Source organism: Bos indicus x Bos taurus, chromosome 3 (genome assembly GCF_003369695.1).
Source record: "Bos indicus x Bos taurus breed Angus x Brahman F1 hybrid chromosome 3, Bos_hybrid_MaternalHap_v2.0, whole genome shotgun sequence".
NCBI lineage: Eukaryota > Metazoa > Chordata > Mammalia > Artiodactyla > Bovidae > Bos > Bos indicus x Bos taurus.
In genome coordinates this window covers 8,140,166-8,146,165 of record NC_040078.1, presented here as the reverse complement: position 1 = coordinate 8,146,165, position 6,000 = coordinate 8,140,166, and positions in this window count along the sequence as shown.

Below are 6,000 nucleotides of genomic sequence, written 5' to 3'. Positions count from 1 at the left end.
CAATTAAATGTTTGGGAAATCAAATCCTAATCTCTGTGACAGATGATAATAATCTCTACTATGCTAATAAGGAAGGAGACAGAGTATTTCATCAAGGTTGGTTATCTCCTTCAACTGCCTGGTTCTACCCTGTGTACAACTAGCTGAAGACTTTGATGCTCTGGTCTTTCCCTCTATACTCTGGTCCCATTAGTTCCCAGGTACCACCAGCAGCCAGTCCCCTACCTGTGGCAGAGTAAGAGACCAGCATAGGAGGGGGACTTGGTGGAAATGCCAGAAACACTGTTGGCTCTCCACCTCTTCCCCACCCAGACCCATTTGCACGCTGCAGCATTGACACAGATGGCCATAGGCTGAAGAGGTTGCCCTGCAGTAGCCTAAGAGGAGCAGAGATTAGGTTTGGCCAAGTGGCAGGAAAATCCAACAGGATGCTCTGGAGAGATGCATGCCCTGTTCAGCTCCTGCCTGCAAAGAACAGATTGGGAAGAAACAGTCGACTTCTACCCGACTGGCAAAGAAAAAGCAATCAATCGGGCATAGGGGCTAGCTGGCCACCTGAATGGGAGGTACAGCGTAGGTGTCCAGAGTTCTTAGGCTGCTTGGTCAAGGCCCAGAACACTGGAAATGTTGATGGCACAGTATCAGGAGCTTAGTAATAAAGAAGAAAAATGGGTAACAAAACCAAGACAAACTCTAGCTGGGAAGTTTGAGAAAGAAGTCTTAATAACCAACGCACAAGTATATACCAGGAAACCCAACTTACCTCTTTGTAAGTTTACCCTGGTAATTTTGTACCAGGATCAGGTAAAAAATTATGGGGCCCAGAGCAAAATGAAAATGTGAAAAATGCTGTTAGAGGTAGTGAAACGTAACACTTTTTCCTTTTTCTCTGTGGTCTCTCTCGTGACTTGTTATGGTGTTTTTTACTTGCTATTTAATGTCTATGTAAAGAAAAATTAAGAATTTAAATAGCATGAATTTTATTTATTAACTTTATATCATGCAATTCCAGTTTTATATACTGACCAAGTTCTCACTGTTGTCTATTCCTTATCCTCTGCTTTTTCTTGACCTAACTTTAGTCAGGTTTCTCTAATAGGCCCTTAAACTTTGGACTGCCCCTGACGAGCATATAGAATATGTTCCTTCACCAACTTATCCTGAGAATCAGGGTAGACAGGGAGACACATTTCCTGGGAAACTGCTCTGATCCTGCCATCTATTTATACTCCCTTGATTCCTCAACTTCCCCTTAAAAGTTTCTGCTAAGCTCTGCTTACTCCTCCCTCTGAAAGAAACACCCTTTTTTCTATTTAATTTTGAGATGCTTGCAGATTTCTGAGATTGGAACATTCTCCCTTTTCTCTTTGAAAAGTCTTTGCTTATCTAAGTCTGGATTTGTTTTTATCTGACAATATAAATATAAAATTCATATGTATATGAATTCAGCATAATTCATAGGCTGATCACTGAGACCCCCACTCCATATTTGATAGCTTCTATGGGCACATAACTTTTGTCTCTACTGGAATAGTGGAAATGCTGCACAAAACTAACTCAGCTGTATTTGTTTTATTTCTTGATACACACACGTTTGTGTGCTCAGTCACTTCAGTCATGTCTGACTCTTTGCGACCTTATGACTATAGCCCCCCAGGCTCTTCTGTCCATGGGATTCACCAGTCAGGAAGAGTAGAGTGGGTTGCCATTTCTTTTCCGTAGGATCTTCCTGACCCAGGGATTGAATCCATGTCTCTTAAGTCTACTGTACTGGCAGGTGGGTTCTTTACCACTAGTGCCACCTGAGAAGTCCTGATACACACATACTACCAACATTTTCTTTGGCTTGCTGATAAGTAAGGACTGAAAGGAAAAGGAACTATGAGTTGTTCTTTTTTTTTTTTTTTCTGTCATTGTCTTCAGCATAGTTCAGTTCAGTTCAGTCTCTCAGTCGTGTCCGATTCTTTGCAACCCTATGGACCGCAGCATGCCAGGCCTCCATGTCCATCACCAATGTCTGGAATAAGTGAAGTGAAGTTGCTCAGTCATGTCCGACTCTTTGCAACCCTGTGGACTGTAGCCCACCAGGCTCCTCCATCCATGGGATTCACCAGGCAAGAATACTGGAGTGGGTTGCCATTTCCTTCTCCAGGGGATCTTCCCAACCCAGGGATCGAACCCAGGTCTCCCACATTGCAGGCAGATGCTTTAACCTCTGAGCCACCAACGCCTGGAGTCCACCCAAACCCATGTCCATTGAGTCGGTGATGCCATCCAACCATCTCATCCTCTGTCGTCCCCTTCTCCTCCTGCCCTCAATCTTTCCCAGCATCACGGTCTTTTCCAATGAGCCAGCTCTTCACATCAGGTGGCCAAAGTATTGGAGTTTCAGCTTCAACATCAGTCCTTCCAATGAACACCCAGGACTGATCTCCTTTAGGATGGACTGGTTGGATCTCCTTCCAGTCCAAGGGACTCTCAAGAGTCTTCTCCAACACCACAGTTCAAAAGCATCAATTCTTTGGCGCTCAGATTTCTTTATAGTCCAACTCTCACATCCATACATGACTACCGTCAAATTTGTTGACAAAGTAATGTCTTTGCTTTTTAATATGCTGTCTAGGTTGGTCATAACTTTCCTTCCAAGGAGTAAGCGTCTCTTAATTTCATGGCTGCAATCACCACCTGCAGTGATTTTGGAGCCCCCAAAAATAGTCAGCCACTGTTTCCCCATCTATTTGCCATGAAGTGATGGGACCAGATGCCATGATCTTAGTTTTCTGAATGTTGAGCTTTAAGCAAAGTGATATCAGAAAAGATATGATAGGATTCCCTGGTCACTTGTTTTTTTTTAGTATGTCACTGCCTTTTTGCATTTGAAGCAAGTTCTGCTTTGAAGGGCAAGTGTGGGCTCTGGGCCAAGCAGGTCAGCTTATTCAGTCATAGAAGCAATGTGCCTACCTTATATTACTCATCTTAGGTCTTCGAACTCCCACTGCATAGTGGGTCCATCCAGAATTCTGTGTTCATCAAGCAAAGTAAATGCTATTAACATATACAGATGGGTGGCAAGGCAGGTGATAAGAATGTTGCTGATACCTGCTCACTGAGCAGGCTCCACTGTTCCATTGGACTCCAGTTATAGAATGCCCATTCAAAGATAGAATTATTTAAAATTTCAGGAACATTTTTCAGGATCCCTAAAAGTTCCTATTATTTGTTCGAGTGATTCCCAAGATTGTTTTCTAGAAGGTGCTGTCTGTCCTGGTACCCTTCACTGGTTGTGTGTGGTTAGGATTCAGCATTTTCACTGACTTGGCCTGTCAGGGAAGTGAGCTTTCTTTCTGACTACCTGCATTCTGCTGTTGCCATGGCTGCTGCAGCTTCTGCAGCTGAGTCTTCATGAGGCTTGCTTGCCCAAACCCCAAGTCATCCTGTCCTGAGGTATATACTTCTGAAGGGAACAAGGCGACAGTGAAGAGTGAAAAAGCCCTCTCTGCAGATACAGACTCCCTTACTTGTGCCTCACCCCACTGGGAATTACTGATTTCTGTGGCTTCTTGTCCCCCACCCTCAATGCACAATATAAGTAATTTCTACATAAAACAAGTGAGTTATTTCAAATGACTTACAACTGTGTTAAGGTTTGATTGACACAGGCACCGTTTTAGTAACAATGTAATTTTCCCTCTAGTTCATTGAAATCCTAAGAGCAGTTCCATTCAGAGATGTAGAGATCCCAGGTCATTTTACCAGATCCACTGTGGTTTCCACTGGTGCAGCAGCTGGGTGTTCCAAACTGCCCCACTAGGAAGTTGAAGCCATCCATTATGCTTCTGTATGTATTTTAGGAATAGAAAACCACACTTTATCCATTGGGTCTTTTGTAAAAAGAACACATTTCTGTATGGTAATTGGCTAGTTAACTTAACCTGTAAGACAGGAATTATAATAAAAAGATCAGAGATGATCTTATTAAAATGGCAAGTTACGTGACAGCAGTCCTTAGCTCACAAGAGACGTCGTCCACAATTGTCAAAGTTGACTTCAGAATCTCCTGAAAGAAGTTTGAGAGGCTTGAAGATTTTACATGCCACTCGATAGTCTGAAAATCCTGGAGTTCAGCATTGGCAGGCAAAAATCAAGAGCCATCTGGTCCCTTGCAGATCCAAAGACTGTGTGCAAGGCAAGCCTTGGCTGTTAAAGAGGTGGTGGAAGCCTCAACAGCAATAAAATATTGGTGACCAGAAAGGAAATCCAGCTTCCACTAAAGGGGAATTGAACCCAGCCTGTGATAGTGAAAGCCCCAGGTCCTAGCCACTAGACTATCAGAGATTTTGGTCAAGGCTGAAGGCTGAAGGCAGCACTTTGTGGGAAAAGATCTTACAAATGATTCAGACACATTAGAAAACTTTCAAGGACATCTGAAGAATGCTTTGAAGTGGTGTGTGTGGTGGTACTGCAGTGACCACCATCTGGGTCAAAGGATGGAAGGGAACTTTAGTGGCAGAAAAGTTGGAAGAAAGATTGTGATCAGTCAAGCCAAGCAAGAAAAGGATAATTTTTCCTACAACACTTTTATCACTGACATTGACCATAGAGGTTTCTCTTTCTCTCTCTTTATTTCTTCTTTCCTCCCTTCCCTTTCTTCCTCCCTTACATTCCTAAAATCTGTATGTCTCTCTTGCTTCTGTAGTTTCCCCATGTTTGACTGAGGAAAACACGTCCTTTTTTTCCCTACTCTCCCCCTATAAGGATGATATTTCTGGTCTTCTCCAAATTTCAGTCAATTAGGTTCAGTTGCTCAGTCATGTTCAACTCTTTGTGACCCCATGGACTGCAGCATGCCAGACTTCCCTGTCCATCACCAACTCCCAGAGCTTACTCAAATTCACGTCCATCAAGTCAGTGATGCCATCCAACCGTCTCATCCTCTGTCGTCCCCTTCTCCTCCTGCCTTCAATCTTTCCCAGCACCTGGGTTTTTTCCAATGAGTCAGTTCTTCATGTCAGGGGGCCAAAGTACTGGAGTTTCAACTTCTGCATCAGTCCTTCCAATGAATATTCAAGACTGATTTTCTTTAGGATTGACTGGTTGGATCTCTTTGCAGTCCAAGGGACTCTCAAGAGTCTATACCACAGTTCAAAAGCATCAATTCTTTGGCACTCAGCTTTCTTTATAGTCCAACTCTCACATCCATACATGACTACTGGAAAAACCATAGTTTTGACTAGACGGACCTTTGTTAGTAATGTCTCTGCTTTTTAATATGCTGTCTAGATTGGTCACAGCTTTTCTTCCAAGGAGCAAGCGTCTTTTAATTTTATGGCTGCAGTCACCATCTGCAGTGATTTTGGAGCCCCCCCAAAAAGTCTCTCACTGTTTCCATTGTTTCCCCATTTATTTGCCATGAAGTGATGGGACCAGATGCCATGATCTTAGTTTTCTGAATATTGAGTTTTAAGCCAACTTTTTCACTCACCTCTTTCACTTTCCTAAAGAAGCTCCTTAGTTCCTTTTCACTTTCTGCCATAAGGGTGGTGTCATCTGCATATCTGAGGTTGTTGATATTTCTCCCAGCAATCTTGGTTCCAACTTGTGCTTCATCCAGCCCAGCACTTCACATGGTGTGTTCTGCATATAAGTTAAATAAGCAGGGTGACAATATACAGCCTTGACATACTCCTTTCCCAATTTGGAACCAGTCTGTTGTTCCATGTCCAGTTCTAACTGTTGCTTCCTGACCTGTGTATAGATTTCTCAGGAGGCAGGTCAGGGGGCCTGGTATTCCCATCTCTTGAAAAACTTTTCACAGTTTGTTGTGATCCTCACAGTCAAAAGCTTTGGCATAGTCAATAAAGCAAAAGTAGATGTTTTTCTGGAACTCTCTTGCTTTCTCAATGATGCAGCAGATATTGGCATTTGATCTCTGGTTCCTCTGCCTTTTCTAAATCCAGCTTGAACATGTGGAAGTTCACGGTTCAAGCCTGTTGAAGCCTG